We start from the raw sequence: 16500 nt of genomic DNA on the forward strand, positions 1-16500 counted from the left end.
AGTTCCTTTGTTGGCAGTTTACTTAACTTCTCTGTGTCTCAAGTTTCATTCACCTGTAAAATGGCAAAGCGATTATTATTCTTATTATTTCATCCCCAAAGGGGGTGATGATACCATTGCTTGAGAAGAACAATCTAAGAGGAAATAGTAATAACTATTATTATTTTTCATGAACAATATGCAGAATTACCATGTAACCCAGTTCAAATACTTTTCACCAAAGAGCTTCAGGAACCAGAGAAGAAAAAAACCTGCCTTGTAGGGGAAGGTAATGACCCCAAGTGACTTCTTGTAAATGGGACGGTGATTTGTGTTAACTTACAGAGCTTGCAGGCCTTTTTTAACGTGAAGATGTTTTAAACCCCCAGCAGTTAAGTTATTTTCTGCTCTCTCCTTTAGTCCTGGTACTCTAGCAGAAAGCAACTGGCTCACCTTGTTGCAGTCTTGCTTGCCTCTGGTGGCTGCCCAGTGGGATCTGGGGCCCAAGTTTGAGAAGTACAGCTTCAGAGGGGCAACCTGCTAAGAAGAAGCAGTGTCCCAATCAATGTTGGGACATCAAACAGCGGCCTGAGACCCCTGTAATATAGTGGTGGCAACAGGGAGCAAGCGAGCCCGGGTTAGACTCTCCTTGCCTAACTCAGAGATTTGTGCAAGAGGCAACATCTGTTACCTAACGCCTGTCACCAAGGTGAAGCAATGGCTGATAAAGATGTGAAGTTCGTCAGTCTGGGCAACTTGCTCAAAGCAACAACCACCAGCCCTGCCGCAGCCTGTACCCCAGACACCCAGATAGGGCAGCCTGAGAGCCAAAAAACTGAAAAAAGTGGCAATATAGCAAAGAAGGAAGTGGGCTTAGGCTTTAAGCAGAGGATTGTATGCGTCTGGGGGATAAGGAGGGGGGCGCTGGGTGCCCCTCCGGCTTTGAATAGGATCAGGGTGAGATGTACCTATTTGCTGGATTTGCCTTGCAGTCGGCTGCATGGGCCATGTGGTTTTCCTGACCCATAAAAGTCACTAAGCCGAGGAAGTAATTTATTGCTGCGGATCACTGTCCACACCAGAATATCCTGGCGTGTTTGCTTCATTGTTTCCTTAATAAGGGAATGAAGAGGAGCCTGGCCATGGGAGCCAAAGGAAGGACTTCGGGTTATTTATTCTAACAGTTAGATCCCACTTGTTTGGGTGGAGGAAGAGAGGGCAGCCTGCACGGTCTCGTGGTGGTGGTTCACTGGAGGGGGGTTTTCCTGCCCTACAGCTTAGCAAATTGTGGGAGGGGTGAGTCGAGAACGTCAGGAGGAAAAAGGGTCATGAACTTCCAATACAGAACTTGGAATTGGGGCAGGCAGTTGGAAGTGGGCACGTCTCATAAATGGCAAATTATTCTGGTGCCTGGGGAAAGAAGTCAACAAGTTTTAATGAATTGGAGCCGTAAAAGAGAGGACAGTTCCCACCCTTAAGCACCGCAAATTGGGAAACATCAAAACAATGGCTGCTGATAACCCTTTCTATGGAATCTGGAATTCCTGCTGGCAAGGATGCCTTTACGGGAGAGCCTGCTGTGCTTCACAGTGAGCTGTTTTCCAAGGCTGAATCCTCAGCTGGATGGCCTTGCTGCAAATAGCCCAGAGAAGTTTGCTGGTACAGTTCAGACTCCTTGTACTTTCTTCTCCTTTTACATAGCCACGGGCACCCCAATTGTCGCTGTCCCGCAGCGATGAACTTGGTGCATGGAGCCGATAATAACACGCGTGGACCCTGACTGATGGTCAAAGCCGAGGTTTATTAGTGGCATCAGACTTTATACTCTGAGGGCCATATAGGATAAGGGAGGAAGTACTGAGCTTATCAACAAAACCATTAATCGTTTTGTTTGGAACTCCTTTTGTCTTGTATATTCCACCAGATGTTCTCATATACATATGCAAATGATATCCAATAAGGTATACAAAAGGTAGCCATTTGATTATTCTCCTCCAAATATTCAACCAACTGTAATCCTGTGCTCACTGACCTTTTAGGCTCACAACGTCCTCCTACGCTCAATAATAATTATTTCAGTGATTGCAGTCCTGCCAGTTCTTAGCTAAATGTTATCTCAAGATGTTATCTGCAAGGACTGGCAATAGGAACACTGCTCCGACACCTTGTCAGATCTGCTTCTGCTTTTAGCATAAAAACACTTGTCCTGACACTGGGAATATTCTTGCTTTTCTGTGTTGTTCTGGATGTGCGAAAGTAGATTCTTTTGCACTGCTCTGCACATATTTGGAAAGGTCCCTCAAAATCAAGCCCTGCTTATACTATGCACATCCCAGGCTGAGAGCTTGGAGGTCACTTGTCACCACTGGATAGGTCAGATTTTGAGCAGTGAGACCTAAGTTAAAATGTGTCTGGATAGGGCCAGCTATTTGGTACAGCAATGCAAATGTCTGCGTCCTGCACCAAGTCCCTACTTCTGCTGATGCACACTTGGAGACAGCACAGGATGGCTCAAGTACTTAAATCCCTGCCATACCAGCCCCGGCCTGGTAGTTTAGCTCTGGCTGTTGTGGAGACTTGGGTAGTGAATCAGCAGATAGACAACCTTGAATCTAAGCTTCTATTCTGTGCCTTTAATGTAAACATTGGATACTATGAGGTCCCAGCCTTGCAGCTGCCATCCCTTAGTTTATGCTGTGCCTTTGATCTGCTATTATTGCTTTTTTTTTTTAACTTTATTTTTATTTGAAAGGCAGATTTGCAGAGAGAGAGAGAGAATCTTCCACTTGCTGGTTCACATCCTAAATGGCTGCAACAGCTGGAGTTGAGCTGATCCAAAACCAGGAGCTTCTTTCAGGTTTGGTGCAGGGGCCCAAGGCCTTGAGGCATCTTCAGCTGTTTTTCCAGTCTATAAGCAAGGAACTGTATTGAAAGTGGAGCAACCAAGACACAAACTGATCCCTATATGAGATGTTGGCTTTTTCAATTGGAGGATTATCCTGCTTGTGCCAGCCCGGTTGTGTTATTATTATTATTATAAATCAACCTCTTGTTAAAATTAACTCAATAGGGCCTGGCGGCATGGCCTAGCGGCCAAAGTCCTCACCTTGAACGTGCCGGGATCCCATATGGGCGCTGGTTCTAATCCCGGCAGCTCCACTTCCCATCCAGCTCCCTGCTTGTGGCCTGGAAAAGCAGTCGAGGACGGCCCAAAGCTTTGTGACCCTGCACCCAGGTGGGAGACCTGGAAGAGGTTCCAGGTTCCCGGCTTTGGATGGCGCAGCACCGGCCATTGTGGCTCACTTGGGGAGTGAATCATCAGAGGGAAGCTCTTCCTCTCTGTCCCTCCTCCTGTCTGTATATCTGACTTTGTAATAAAAATAAATAAATCTTAAAAAAAATTAACTCAATAAGTTGAGGATTTGATATGGCTATCACTGGACTCATGAGGTCATTTGTTTCTCCAAGAGTGCGGATTTGTCTGGAGAGGTGTTTTTTTCTAAAAACTTCAGGTCTAGGTGAAGAAAGTAACCACCACCTGTGTGTAGGCATCAGAATGACTGAGACCCACAATTCCTTTAGATAGTATCACTGGCCAGTCAGGGAGGGTCATGAATGCCACAGACCCACCAGGAACTTAGACAGGAGCTGAACACACACCCATCAGATGTAGCTTCAATCTGTAAGAGCCTTCACTGCATGCCTTCTTGGAGTAAAAGAATTAAGGAACAACTGCCTGGCTCCCTGTTCTGCTTTCTTCAATCAGTACCTCCTTTCCCCCATGATTCTAGTGTCAGCATTTGGTTTTCTCCATGATCTAGGGAATGGATCCAGTTTGAGGGCTTTGATAGCAACTGCTTCAATCAGTTTTGGAGATTGTTTCATGTCACTTTCTGTCTGCCTCTCAAAAATCTGAAAAATGCTTCCAAATGATACCTCAGAACATAGACTTCATGGACAAAACCTATAAGGTCTTCGTCTTTGCTCCAATTGGATCATACTATTCATGTGTTCTTGGGGACCTGCTTTCCAGTTGCAGGTCATTAAAAAGCCAAGTGTCACGTGGAAGCAGTTGTATTCCAAAACAAGGAAGATTAGTCAAAGGAGAATACAGGATCCAGCCATGTCTTTAATGGTGGCCACTTGTCCTTGACGGGAATTTGGGGAGAGAGGGCCCTAGGAATTACCTGGAAGACTGTAGGAACTGGCCAGCACTGGGTCAGGCAGAGGCTGGTTACTTTACTGTGGGTCATAATCTGAGAATTGTAGAGGAGTGGCAGTTTTTTCTTAGTCAGGGTAACTATTGCCACATGGTGGCAAGGGAGTGGTGGCCAGGCCAGCCAGAGGCTGTCCACAGCAATGGGGGCAACAGTCCAATAAATATCCTTGCACTTGTAGTATTTTCTCAGGGTGAGTTTTCTATGGTCCAAGAAGTTCCCAGGTAGGTGATTTATATTTCTGGGTAGAGCTGGGGTGATGGTACGGACTATTAGCTTAGGGAACTCCACTAAGTTCCCAAGACCACCCTCCACAAGATGTGAGGGTTTATGTGGGTTTCAGTGCTGTTTTGTGGGCCTGGGTTAGCGCTTGGAATCTTAACAACTTGGCCATCCTCATGAAGTTGCTTCACACTGTGAACTTATCAGGGACTGCAGAGTCAGGCCACCTGGGTTTAAATCTCAGTTTATTACCTAGTTGTGGACAAGTTTTTAAATTTTTCTGAAACTTAGTTTCTTATGCTGAGATACAGGGTCCATAACACCTACCTCAAATAAGTTGTTGTGAGGATCAAAATGAACAGCATATCCGGGATGAACCTGTTGTCAGTCTTTTGTGCATAATGTAACGGGGATGGGAGGTTTTTACCAACTAATCCTCTGTATTCTATGAGATGCTAAGATCCCATCCAGTCAGTCTGTCCTCATCTCAAGTCAAATTCACACACTTGAACTTTCCTACTCCTAAACTGGAATTTTTTTTTTGTGGGATAGCTCCAACGACTACCATTAATAAGACAAGAATAGTATAGCTTTTTTTAAAACGACATATTATCCATGTATACCTTAACTTGGATTACTTTAGGGCCTACCTAGTTTGAAGATAAAAAAGAAGGATAAGCATTAATGGGTAGCAGAGAGATTTGTGATGGGTTTTCTGGCACAGAGATCCTCATTCTTTAGTGTGGATAAAGTAGAAGCAATTAAAGGAAAGGGACTCAGGGAAGTGTTGGGTAGGGTGGGAAAATTTTAAGATACAAGAGCCATGAGAAGATGGGAGGAGAACCCAGCAGGGCAATGATGGGCAATAGTTATGGTTCTTAGTCCCAGGCAGGAGGAACCACTTTAATTTGAGATATAGGTGAAAGAGCAAGAATGGGGAGACAGAGTCCGGGAGAAGAGGAGACTGGCTGGGCCAGTTCGGCTGGTTAGAGATTGAAAGGTGAGGTTGTGGAGGCCATGAGCCAATCAATGTGTTCCTTGTCTCAGATGTTTGCCAATTGATCTTCAGCAATTTAAGTATATCCCATGACTTTTAGTTTCCACATCTGTAAGGGGGGAATGACAGTATTTAATTTGAAGAGCTGATTAAATGAGATGCCACCAAGTGCCTAGCACATGCAGTCCCTCCATAGATGTCCCTTCATATATCCACATATTCTCCTCTTCATCATTGTTGCTGACCCTTGGGAGACTCAGAGAGGGAGCAACATTTGGAGAGGCAACCATGGGATGGTAGAGGCAAAAGGCTACTCATGGAAAATGAGATGATATGGAACCATGGTGTATTAAGTGTACTGTGTCCAGTGGTGCCCAACACCTTCCCCAGCCCTGCATCAGACTCAGATAAGAAACAATCAGGTGAGAAGATCCAAGATTGGGACCTGGAGGGATTTGAGGCTGTGGTCTTGATTTGGAGCAAGTAAAACTGGGCCCTAGTGGAATAACAGAACAGAGGAACCTAGTTGCTCTAGGAGCATCTTGTGGCCTTAGTCAAGTATAGAAGGAACAAAGGGAAGCAGAGGTGTGTCAGAAAGGACTGAGAGAACCCGGTGTGGTAGCCTAGCGGCTAAAATCTTTGCATTACACACACTGGTATCCTATGGACCCCGCTTCCCATCCAGCTCCGCTTGTGGCTCAGGAAAGCAGTTGAAGATGGCCCAAAGCCTTGGAACCCTGCGCTTGCATGAGACCCAGAAGAGGCTCCTGGCTTTGGATTGGTGCAGCTCCAATTGTTGCGGCTGCTTGGGGAATGAATCAATGGATGGAAGATCTTTCTGTCTCTCCTCCTCTCTGTATATCTGCCTTTCCAATAAAAACAAATAAATCTTTAAAAAAGAGAAAGGACTGAGAAGAGGTGCTGGTGTTGTGGTATAGAGGGATAAGCTACCACTTGTGATACCAGCATTCCATATTCGTGATAGTTCAAGTCCTAGCTTATAGTTTGCACATGATCCTGCTCTCTGTCAATGCACCCGGGAAAGCCAGTACTTGGATTGTGCCACCTGTGTGAGAGACCAGCAAGTTTTATCTGATTAGGGATTTTTGCTAAATGGAATTGAACTGCTCTTGTAAAAAAAAAAAATAATAATAACTATACCAGAGGATAGATATATCAATTTGCTTCACTATAGTAATAATTTTATTGTCTGTAGGAATCCCATAAATCATGCTGCAAGCCTCAAAAATACATAATGGAATTAATTTCTATAAAAGAAAAGAAGGAAGTGAAAGGAAAAGGGATTTTACAAATATAAAGAAGCCAGTGTTTCTAGAGGTCTTTGCTGAGATCCCTGGAGAATATTGCTCATTCAACATGGATCTGTCTAGTGCCCCTCTGTCATAAAGGACTGAACCAAAGGACTAGGTGCTTTGTGAAGCAGGATGCCATGAGCCCCCCCACCTCACCACTTAATTTTGGCAGAGTACACCTCCCATAAGAGAAACTGAAAATAGGAGATTTATGCTTTCTAGCCTCTTTTGCAAAATTTAGGCATGGGGTTCAATTTTGGCAAATAGGGCTTGAGGAAATGTTTCTTTGAGGAAATCAGGGTTCTGGTTTCTTCCCTAAAAAAGTAGGATGAGGAAAGGAAGCATCAGCTTTCTTTAATCAGGTACTATTGTATTTATGATGATTATTGTGTTTAAGTTCATTGCTGAAGCCAGGGCACTCATCTTGTGCTTATATGAGGATAAGTCTCAGATCAGCCAGCGCATTGAACTTGGCCAAATGGCAAGCTACCAAGAGCCAGGGCCTCCATGTTGTTTTTCGAGGCACTGGAATGACATTGAACCACTTGCCTCTTTATGCGCAGTAATACATTCTCCTCGCCTTTGCCTTGTTCTCCCTGTTACTTGCACCTGAAAGTGGAGAGACCTCATCCAGGGGCAGGCCTCTTCAGGGAGAGTACTACCCAGCACGCTGGGGGTGCTTCTAGGGATTGCATTGACATGGTGAATGTTCCTAGTATGTCCACTGACCTCAGTGATAACTGAAACAGTACTTCCATGTGAATGCAGGCTACGGGTATTAATATGTAGAGAATAACATTCACAAGACAAAACAGGAATCAGGCAATTGCTTCCAGGCATGGATGCGGGAACCTTGGGAGATTACAGGATAGGAGTCAATAGTGCTTCTTTTTCTTCCTGTTCTCAGACACAAGATAGCTGGAGTTAAACTGCAGTTGGAGAGATTAAGCCCCACACAAGGAAGGATTGTATCTATTGTGGTTTTTAAAGGGATTCTACCCTGGAAACATGACAGGACAGGGGATTGTCAACCCTTGGAGATTTTCAACAGAGGTATTGTGGTTTCAGAGGCGGTTTTGCCTGAATTGGTTTTCTTAGCTTTCTAGGTCCTTGTCAGTGTCTTGGCTATTGTTTTGTATTTGTGGAGGGTAATGATTTTTTTTTCTTCCCTTCGAGGGAGGATGATTGCATTCCAGACCCTGCAATGTTTCTTTGGTGATTTATCCTTTGTTTTTCATTCATTGTGAGACCCAAAGAGCTATCCTGGACTTGTCCTTTCACTAGTGACTGTGAATAAAAGCAGAGAGCTGCCAGGAGCCAGCCCAAAGTGGAGACCCATTGTAAATACCTGTAGGGAAAGCCTGCGAGCATTTCCGATAGGAAGGACACTAAATCTTCCGCACAAGGGCTCCGCATCAAAGCCCTGGGCCCAGCTCTGCTTCCCACTTTGAGATTTCTTAGACAAGATCTGCACAAAGGACTCACTGTCTCCGCTGGCATTTACATCACTGCTTTATCTTGTTATTCCTGATTTCTTGCCAATCATGTTGAGAATTTCTCCCAGGGGAGTAAAACAGAATAACCCAACCAGCTTTGCCTCCTCGACAGCAAAGAAAAGGAAATAAAAAGCTCTCTGCCGGAGACTGGCTTTCCTTTCCCTTCTTGATTTTTGCTGTATGTCTTAACTTGACATTCTGCCTTTGGCAAGCCCCAGGAGGCCAAGCTGATGAAAAGCTGAGTTAATTTTTCTCTTCTGTGGCTCAGCTTCCGGTTGTCTTTTCTTTCTTCTTCTTCTTCTTCTTCTTCTTCTTCTTCTTCTTCTTCTTCTTCTTCTTTTAAACAGGACTTTGGGAAAGGCATCGATATATGGAATAGCCCTCAGGTGACTTCTTGGATTGCACACCCATTCTGCAGGCTACATAGATTGAGGACGGGGCTGTTTCCTGTGACAGTCAGCCATGGCAGGCACCATGGGTGCCCTGTTGGAGGCTGGGAGCAAGGGTGAGGATGTCTCTGGGTACTAGTATTCTGGGAGTATCTGCTATCCTTTTGAAGAATGTCTATCTTGGGCCAGCTTGTTCTTCTGGACTGAGCCTGCCCTGTTCTGCCTGCTGTCTGTTTCGGCTGTCAGCCCCTCTGTGGGCCAGAGTGGGTCCATTCTTCCACTGTCCACTCATTCAGTCTCTCAATAAATGCATGAAAAGCCTCATCATTGTTGCAACAGTTACTATTCTGTGTGAGCTTTCTGACAAGGAAGGGTAAGGTAGATTGGTTTAGAGTAGATATAATTGTTTGGGGTTGAATTCTGGTTGGTTTGTGATTTATTTATTTATTATTGGAAAGGCAGAGTTACACAGAGAGAAAAAGAGTGTGACTTTTTTTCCTCTTTTTTTTCAAACAAAACCTCTGTAGACCCTGGACTCCTTGTGGTCCACCAGCCTCTTGTGAGGACTGAAGGTGGCAGTAGGTCAGCCCAGGGCGTGGAAGCACATCACAAGCTGGTCATTGTTAGAATCATTGTCATCACCGTCATTGCTGTTGGTGTTTGGGAGCTCATAAACATGGTAGTGCTTCCTGTGGCACTCATCTGCCTTTCTGAACCCACTCTGCTCACTCCAGTGTATCACTGGTAGATATGCCAGGTGCTTTTCACAGTGCTCAGTGTTTAGGGTGACAAAGAGATTGGTGGCTTTGGGCTGCATCTAGGATCTGTTTCTGAAGGGAGCTAAATGCCCAGCATGCCTGATTCATGTGGTAACTGGTAGGAGAGGGCTGGAGGAGCTAGCCTGTAGGGAAGGAGATGGAGAAGGACTGGGTTCCCCTTTTGGATGTGCAACAGAACCTCAGATAGGTCCCTGCCTCTCTTGGGATTCCACTACACCCAGCTGTGAAGCTAGGGAGTGGTTAGAAGTTTCCAAACCTTTAGACTAGGACCTACAAATTGTAGGAAGTATTTGGACTTTTACATTGTGATTCTCAGCAGCACAGACATAATTGAAACAGAAGTTTCATTGCAACAATGCTTACCCTTACTATGTGAAATTGTGTTGTCTGCTTCCTTTTAAGTCCCAGATACTGCCCATTATATTGACTTCCTGACCCCTAATGGTTCAGTTGAAAAAAAAAAAAAAAACCACTGCACCAAAGGCTCCCTAAGGGGCCTTTCAGCCTGGACATTTGTGCCTGTAGAACTACAGGGGCCGTATACATTTGAAGGGAGGAGGGATAATTGCTCTCCTCTGGTAAGGACTGGCTAGAGCCCAGCTAGATTTTTTTTAGAGTTATATATATTTATGCTTGGCTCCCACTCCGGCTTTCTGGAATCCAAGGACATGGTTTAATGGAAACGAGGAGGCTAATTGTTGTGATTCTCTGGCTGGAGCATGATGAGGCAACGGACAGTAAAAATGTGCATTGCTCATTGGAGTTGCATTTTCATTTGTGGCAAGAGAAGAAAGAATTCTGTCATCCCAGTTTGCTCCTGCTCCCCAGAGGATGGGGATTCTGGAAAGAATCCACTCTCCTCAGGCACAAAAGCCAGCTTGTTTTAATCCCGAAGTAGGTGCAGTGCTGTGAATTAGGGGACTTGGGAGAAATGACTTTGCTGCCTGTGTAAATGTTTGTTTTCTTCCTAATGTGTTTGTCCATTTGCTCCACTGCCCAGGAGATAGTCATCTAGAAACACAAACTCCAGGGGAGACCTAAAAGACAAGCAATGAGAAATAAACAACACCCACTACCTAAATCCCCAAACAAAAACACACCAGCCGGTGACATCCCACTCCACCATCTTTGTACTTCCATTCCCAAGGAAGCCCTCAGCTCTCAGTGCCCCCTGTGGGATATGCTGGGGCTTTGGACCTCATGAAGCACTTTTGTGTTATCTGAAATCATTGAAAACAAGTCTCTTTACCCCACCCCCTTAATAGATGGCTGGCTCCCCCTTGCTTTTTGCATCCCAGGGAAACTTCTGGAATTCTTACTAAATTTCCAAGATCAAAGACTATTTTTTTCTTGAAAGGTAGGAAAACAGAGTTTCCATCTGCTGGTTCATTTTCCAAATGCCTACATCAGTCAGTACCGGGTGAGGCAGAAGCCAGGAATTGGCAATTTAATTGGTATCTTCCCCATGAGTGACAGGGACACAAGTACTTGAGCTATCATTGGTTCCCCTCCTGGGCTTAGCAGTGGTAGGAAGAAGGAATGGAGAGTGGAGTTGGAACTTGTACCCAAGCTGAGGGATGTGAGCATCTCAAATGCCTTTTTTTTTTTTTAAGATTTATTTTATTTTTATTACAAAGTCAGATATACTGAGAGCAGGAGAGTTAGAGAGGAAGTGGAGTTGCCGGGATTAGAACCAGCAGCCATATGGGATCAAGGTAAGGACCTTAGCCACTAGGCCACGCTGCCGAGCCCTCACATGCCTTCTTGACAGTTGTACCAGATGCCTCCTACTAGTGGCTCTTTGAATGTCCAAGCCTTTCAGGGACTTCTTCAGGCTGGAGGAAAGTCCTGATCAACACCTACAGCATGGCCTTTGGGGAACTGTCAACCTGAAGCTTCAAAGATGTAGCTTGAGTTTGGAGAAATTAAGGCTGCTTTTCCACTGTTTTGTTGTCTGTCTTTGATACTGGTTAAGAACGTAGATTTTGAAATCAGTATGTTGGGCAAGTTACTGAACTGCACATGCTTCTGTGAAAATATGGCTAATTGGGGTTGCTGCCTATAATGTCAGCATCCCATATGTGTCAGTTCAAGCCCTGGCTGCTCCACTTCTGAGCCAACATCCTGATAATGCACCTGGGAAAGTAGAAGATGGCCCAAGTGCTTGGGCCCCTGCATCCACGTGGGAGATGCGGATAGAGACCCTGGCTTTGGTCTGGCCAAGCTCTGACTGTTACAGCCATTTGCAGGGGGTGGCATTGGGGGGTTAAGGGAATTTCCATTTCCTATTTGAACATTCATCTAAGCATAGCACCAGACACCATTCCTAATTTTTCAAAAGGGACAATACTGAACTTTACAAATTGTACCAGTGTCCAGGGAGGTTGCCTACAGTCTCTTGCTAGTGTGCATTTTCCCATTGCCTTGACATGAGTTTTGGTTTTCTTGGTCACCTTTATCTAGATCTGGACTTTCTTCTGTAGGGAGGCAACAACCTGGATCAACTCTAGCCAGGGAAAGAAGCATCATGTTACAGCCACCTCATGAATCAAAGAGGACTGAATCAAGGCACTGCAGGCTACTGAGACCCAGCCCTTCCCAACAACTTGTGGTGTGTGAGGTGGCCTGAGCAGTCCTGGTGAAAAGAAAGCAAGAGTTGAGACCTTCAACAAATGGGCACAGAGACACCAGCTCTTCAGGGTTGCCCCATGACAAGCAAAGTCCTTGATTGGAATCTGACATTGCTAGGGCTTGAGAACTGGTGCTTCTACTGCAGCCACAGCTGTGTCCCTTCCTCAGAGCTTCCGGCCTTTTAACTCCAGAGCTCTTCCTAAGGTAAGGAAATGGCAGTTTGCTGGAATACAATGGTCTTTTTCAGGCAGCTCAGATGTTTATCTTATTCCAATATTTACTCTATTGAATAGGATTGGGTGACTTATGTTTCTACTCCTCTGGGAGTGAGGTTTCACTGGGTGAAGTTGAACATCAACTTTTAAGTGAAAAATGGACAAAACCAAAAGAGAGAAAACTGTCTTTGATCCTGGGGAAGAAAAGGAGATGGTAAAAATCTGGCCTGGAGTCTTCTCTGCCCACAGCCTGGGGGCAGGGAGCTGGTGGGGGGCTGGGGGGGAGGGACTGAAAGAACTTGTATCCAGGCCTGGAGTGGGCTACACCTGTATATTCTTGGATTTGACTGCAATTAGCCTGATGAGTTGCCTTGAACACAGAGCATCTGTGGACAGAGCCAGTGCTCCTGCCCTCCAATCCCAGATGGCCATGGTTCTGACCCAAGTTAGAGTTTCACAGGATTAATAATTTTTTCTAGTTTGGTTGAAATTAACTGTGGAAAATAGTACCCAGGCCTCTTCAAATAAGGATGCTGGATGAATTAGCCTTGTGGGGTATAAGTTGTGTTCCACTGTCATTCATATTTCTCCTTAGAATGCAGAACTTTAGTTGACAGATCCATGTGTGTATTCAGAATATCTGAATATCTTGGGCATTTCTTTGCCACAAATGTCAAACACTGCATATACATTTTCCCAGTTACTTTTCTCAACAATTCTATTCTATAGGGTTTTGTAGATAAAGATGCAGACATGTCCGACTCAGATCACTTGGAACAGCAGAGTCAGGGTTTGGGAGTGTTGACCTTGAGACTCAGAAGTTCCTATTCCCAGCTCTAATCTCTTAGAGCAGTTCCTGGAAACAAAGCATGTTGTGGGTGTGCAGGGGTGGTGGGTTTTATTTCCTGCTGTTATATTCAATCCACTTCTAGTGACAAGACTATTTAAATGAGGTAAGAGAACACAATTATGGCCTGTATGTCTAGGATTCAGGTGCCACTATGCATGGTACAGATGTGAATTCTTTTTTTTTAAATTCCTAATTCTTTTTTTTTTATTGTTATCAGTTTATGATACAGTTTCATAGATCATGGGATTTCCCTTATCCCTTCCTAACTGCCTCCCCTTCACTGAGTTCCCCTATATCATTACTGTAGTACAGTTCTTCATACACAATCATATGTTCATCATTGTGGGCATGGACAATGACAGAGTCCAGCATCCTATTGTCAAGATATAGCAAACAGTTTCATTGGGAGTCCATCTTTGTCCCGAAGTAGAGATGCATACTACATTGTATCTTCAAATCTGGATATGATAGTCTCCATTACACAGTTACTATATAGCCCCTTAAATGAAAAGTCACAACACAAAATCAACAACAGGAAGAAAAATAGAAGTTTACAATGCCATGAAGTTAAATAACATGTTACTAGATATGACAGTACATTACATAGCTACTATACATCCACTTAAATGAAAAGCTACAAAACATAATTAACAACAGGAAGAAAAAAAAAAGAAATTAATAACACCATGAAGTTAAATAACATGCTATTGAATGACTAATGTGTTGCTAAAGAAATGGAAAAGAGTATCAGGACCCTTCTTGAAGAAAATGGTGCTACTGTATGATCTATGAAACACTGAAGAATTTAATAGAAGAAAGTGTTTTGAAGAGATGAAACTAACAAAAATAATCAACATCCGTGAGATATAGTTTCCCACTGATCTTTGTTGGTGAGATATGTCTCCTGTAGTGAACAAATAGACGTGTTTTATTTTTTAATCCAGTCTACTAATCTATGACGTTTGATTGATGAGTTTAAGCCATTTACATTCAGGGTTAATAAAAGTAGGTGACAATTTGATTCTGTCATTTTAGGAATGGGTTGTTCATTTAGTCTTCTGTTGTTATTTTACTGGGATGGTCTTCGCATTTTCCTTTGGTTTCGGTGGGCGCTATTCCTTTTCTCTGTCAGGAGAACATCTTTTTTATTTAACATTTTATTTTAGTTTTAATTTAGAAAGACATGATTCTCATCTTTGATGAATAATTTATAATGAAGAGTGTCAACATTGTTTTAATTGAAAGAATATGTAGCAAATTCTCAATGTGGGCCAGGTACAACATTAAGTGAGGTCTGATCCCTACCCTTGGGGGAGCTGTGTATCATTAGGAAGCTAAAAGTGCACATTAAATAGTTTTTTTATTAGTGATTATTTTATTATTATTATTATTATCATTTTGTGATACAGTTCCATAGACTCCTGGGATTTCCCTTAATCCCCTTGCCAATTCCCCCCCACTACCTATTTCCTCTATATCATTAGTATAGTTCTTCCTACGCAGTCATATGTCCATCATTGCAGGCATGGACAATGACAGAGAGTCCAGCATCCTATTGTCAAGACATAGTAAACAGTTTCATTGTAAGTTCATCTTTGTCTGGAAGTAGAGGTACATATACATTATAACCTCACATCTGGATATGTTAGTCTCCATTTAACAGTTACTATACATCCCCTCAAATGAAAAGTCATAATACAAAATCAACAATAGGAAGAAAAATAGAAATTTATAATGCCATGAAGTTGGAGAACATGTTACTAGATATGATAGTATCCATTACACAGCTATTATACATCCCCTTAAATGAAAAGCCACAAAACAAAATCAACAGGAAGAAAAAAGAAATTAACAACACCATGAAGTTAAATAACATGCTACTAGATATGACTAATATGTTGCTGAAGAAATGGAAAAGAAAATCAAGAAACTTCTTGAAGAAAATGATGTTATTGTATGATCTATGAGTCACTGAAAAATTTAATCAGAAGAAAGTGTTTTTGAAGAGATGCTACTAACAAAGACAAAAATATCAAAACACATGAGATAGCCTCTGCTGATTTTTGTTTGTGAAATGTGTCTCTTCTAGACAACAAATAGATGGGTTTTGTTTTTTTAATGCAGTCTACTAATCTATGACGTTTGATTGAGCTTAAGCCATTTACATTCAGGGTTAATATACATGGGTTGTACTTTGGTCCTGTCATATTAGGAATGAGTTGTTCATTGGTTTAGTCTTCTGTTGTCATTTTAGTGGGATGTTCTTCCCATTTGCCTTTGGTTTTGGTGGGTGGTATTCCTCTTCTCCGTCAAGAGAACATCTTGAAGTATCATTTGTAGGGCAGGTTTGGAAGAGGCAAATTCTTTTAATTTTCTTTGCTGTGGAAGAATTTTATTTCATTTTCAAAGACAAAAGAAAGCTTTGCTGGATATGTTATCCCAGGCCGACAGTTTTTTGCTTTTAGAATCTGGAATATGTCACTCCATTCTCTTCTGGCCTATAGAGTTTCCTGTGAGAGGCTTCCTGTGAGTTTAATTGGCATTCCTTTATGTGTCAGTTAATTTTTTTCACATGCACATTTAAGGATCTTTTCCTTATGTTCAGTTGAAGAGAGCTTGATGATCATGTGTTGTGGAGAAGATCATTTTTGATCGAGCCTGTTGGGAGTTCTGTGCCCCTCCTGGATATTGTTTCCCAATTCTTCCTCTAGATTAGGGAAATTTTCCTTTATTATTTCATTAAATATATTGTAAAACCAGTTTCTCTTTCTTCACCTCCTAGGACTCCCATAACTCCTATATTTGGCCTCTGAATAGTGTCTTTCAATTCTTGAATACTTTTTTTGACCTGATCCAGCTCTGCTTCCAGCTTTTTGTTTGTTTCCCCAGGTGACAGGAAATATCTTCCAATTCTGAGATTCTTTCTTCTGCTTTCTTCATTCTACTTTGGAGAGTCTCTACTGTACTTTTAATTTGCTCTACTGTGTTCTTAATTTCTGATATATCAGCCTTGATTTGCTTTATTATTGCTATTTCTTGTGTAACAATTTTCTTAACTTCTTTGAATTCTTGTATGTGCTTCTCATTGTTGATCAGAAGCTTTAAAATGAGGTTTTTGAATTCTATGTCCCCCATTTTCTTGATGTCTTCCTCAGTTAACTCTGAGGTTGGCATAAGGTTTTGCTCCTTTGCAGGGGAGTTTTCGGTAATATTCATTGTGCCTTTGTGTCTTCTTTTGCTCTTGATCATTGTACTTCTAGTTAACAGATTCTTCTCCTTGGGGCAGGTTTCTAAGCTCTGTTACATACAGGTCTACAAAGTGATTTTACTTATTGCCATTGGTACACAGCTCTATGCTTGCAGCCACTTGTGCCACTTCCTCCAGCAAGTTCCAGGTCTGGGTTCATATGTT

General features: G+C 42.9%; 1 long non-coding RNA gene across 2 annotated transcripts in view; it reads left to right on the forward strand.

The window, feature by feature from the left end:
- Positions 1 to 16500, forward strand: part of LOC131480361 (uncharacterized) — a 352527-nt gene that overhangs the window by 143148 nt on the left and 192879 nt on the right. The window contains exon 3 of one of the 2 annotated variants that reach the window (XR_009245432.1): positions 11876 to 12216. The exons of the other annotated variant lie outside the window; for it this stretch is intronic. This is a non-coding gene — a long non-coding RNA (uncharacterized LOC131480361). Of the gene's footprint in view, positions 1 to 11875; positions 12217 to 16500 lie in introns of those variants that run through there. 2 annotated transcript variants of the gene reach the window in all.

Source organism: Ochotona princeps, chromosome 5 (genome assembly GCF_030435755.1).
Source record: "Ochotona princeps isolate mOchPri1 chromosome 5, mOchPri1.hap1, whole genome shotgun sequence".
Taxonomy (NCBI): Eukaryota; Metazoa; Chordata; class Mammalia; order Lagomorpha; family Ochotonidae; genus Ochotona; species Ochotona princeps.